We start from the raw sequence: 2,522 nt of genomic DNA, 5'->3' as shown, positions 1-2,522 counted from the left end.
CAGTTTCATCAAAATGGGAATTGATAAAGAAATCAAAACAGATGTAGATTCATTAAACTTCTTCTAAACATCAGTTATTATTTATGTCTTCTTGTTTCTTTTATGTTTCTGGATTGTTTAAAAAATTGAGAGAAAACATCTTAAACTAAGTTCAGCATCATTGTATACAACTAATGTATGAAAGTTGTACAAGTTATTAGATTTATGTAATTCAAATGTGTATATTTTGAGTATGTCCATCTAACTGAAATTATTACAACCATGGTAAAAGTTAAACTTCAATCAGTATCTTACTTCTTATCACATAACAGCTTTCCTTGACTTCTAATATCCTCTGTACATGTTAGTTTTTGCTGGCTACTAGCCTTGATACTGGAATGTAATCCCACGTTTTCAAATGAGGCAGCTGTGTGATGGTGTGAAAATGATCACGTGACAATAGAAGTGTGCTGTAATTCCTAGCATAGTTGACTCCTTCTTTGAAGATTAGCTCAGTTTCAGTTCTTGATTGGCATTTGTGGTATTTAGATGTAGTTTTCAGTTACTGTTGTTCCAATTGCAATTAATATGACTTTGTATGTAATTGCTTCAGGTCTGCAGTTATTTGCAGAAAGTGCCACAGATTCTAAATAAGACAACTTTAGGTGACTATCGTGTTCTCCACTTCATTAGCTATTGGGACTCGTGCCAATAGGTTTGATGACATACTATTTTCTAGGGTCATTGTGCTTTGACCCTATATATATGATATATGAAGCCCATGCTTGGGCTTGCCATTGGTCTAATTTCCGTTTTTGGGTTGCAGAAGTTGCATCTTTTCTATTTCTGTGGGGTTTGGGTCCCAATGCTTCACTCACGTTTTCTAACCTCGGTTCTTCCACACCTGACTTATTCTTTCTCCTTCAGTCTGCTTCATCACTTCATTTTTGGCATGGCTCTTCATTGTTTCCATGAATGGATTTTGGTGGAGACTCATGCCCTGATTTTTTTTCCACTCTGGCACAGTTGTCTTCTTCCACCCCTTTCCCCTAACATGCTTTGTGGTTGTTGGGATGTTTTTTTGTTTCATGTCTGTTTACCCCAGTCATCTTATGGGATTTGTGTATGAATCACTTTTTAAGTTAAGATGTCTTTGGGGTCTTCATAATTCATTAGAGACCAGTCAAGTCTGTCTCTTTCAAAACCACCCTTTCTTCATTAGCTTCCCTTTTACCCCATTCCCTGTTTCACAGATCTGTGAAGTTAGTCAATGGATTTTTGTCAAAGACATCAGAACCAGTGACAATGTTGTAGGTATGGTATGGTGGGGACCAGACTTTTGCATTTTGCCACCATGTGGGAGTCTTTTTACCACAGGCCCTTGGGTTTTGTGGATTCTCTCTCAAAGTCTAATTCTTTGTTTTTCTTACCCTTCTGCCCTTTTCTTATTCCATCTTTTCCTCTCCCTATGGATCCCATTTACAGCCATTATCTGTCTGAAGTGGTTCCAGATCTTCTTCTACAAGGCCACTGAAATGGCTGGCTCTTTTTTCAGCCAGGTTTCTATTCCTGTTTGATCATTGCCCCATGAAGACCAGGAACTGGCATACGCATCATTAATTTTTTCCTTGAACCTTTCTCTAGATGGGTCCTTGATTAATCATGGTATCATATCCATTTCATTTATTGGTTTTCACTCTAGTCTCTGGATGATAAGGTAGACATCTTGGATGCTTACTTCCAAATTCTCATCTCTCCTTCATCTTATCATTTCTTGTTGTTTTGTCTATTAAATTGTATCCACTAGTTTTGGATTCATTTTGGGTTAACTTTGGCTACATTCTAAATCAGAGTCAAAGACCTATCTTCTCCATTCCAGGGAGGGGCCTTTATTTTCACTACTTCATGGACAAATGGCTGATTCTAGCTCCTTTGCATGCCACCTCTTACCTTCACACACCTTTTCTTCAAGAGCTGCATGAGTAGGTTGGCTGGTGAGGTGGCAATCTCCACTCCTTTCATCTTGAGTATTTTTAAATTCATGTCTCAGCTGGGCCCAATCTTCTATCACCTATGATTTATGGAGCTTCTGGTTTAGATCATTACCTCTCCTTCTCCAATTTGAATGGTTCTCTCTCTTTTGGAGGCCATCATTCTATTCAGTTGATCCCATCCCATTTGTGACCCTCTTCAATGGTTTTACAAGATCAGTGGAATCTCATTCAGGAACTGTTGGACATTCCTATCCATTTCCCTTTGCCCTTGAAATTCGACTTTGTCTGATGGTTGGACCAAGACTACATCACAGTGGAATTTCTGTCTCCTCCTTGTCTTGAGGTGTGTATCTTAACATAAATTTTTCTTTTAAGTTGGGGTGTGTTTCTAAACTTGCAGAAGATATTGATATTGTGGTCTATAGCAATGTCATCTCTGTATATCAGTGTTTTAGAAAGGCTCACTGTTTGCTGGACTTTCCTTCTATCTTTCCAAAACCAGTTACTCATGATCCTTTCTGTCAATTCTATGATTGTTTCTTGCATTAC

This window comes from Tachypleus tridentatus, chromosome 9, assembly GCF_004210375.1.
Source record: "Tachypleus tridentatus isolate NWPU-2018 chromosome 9, ASM421037v1, whole genome shotgun sequence".
In the NCBI taxonomy this organism is placed as follows: domain Eukaryota; kingdom Metazoa; phylum Arthropoda; class Merostomata; order Xiphosura; family Limulidae; genus Tachypleus; species Tachypleus tridentatus.
The sequence above is the reverse complement of the archived record's forward strand: the minus strand, read 5'-3'. Positions refer to the sequence as shown.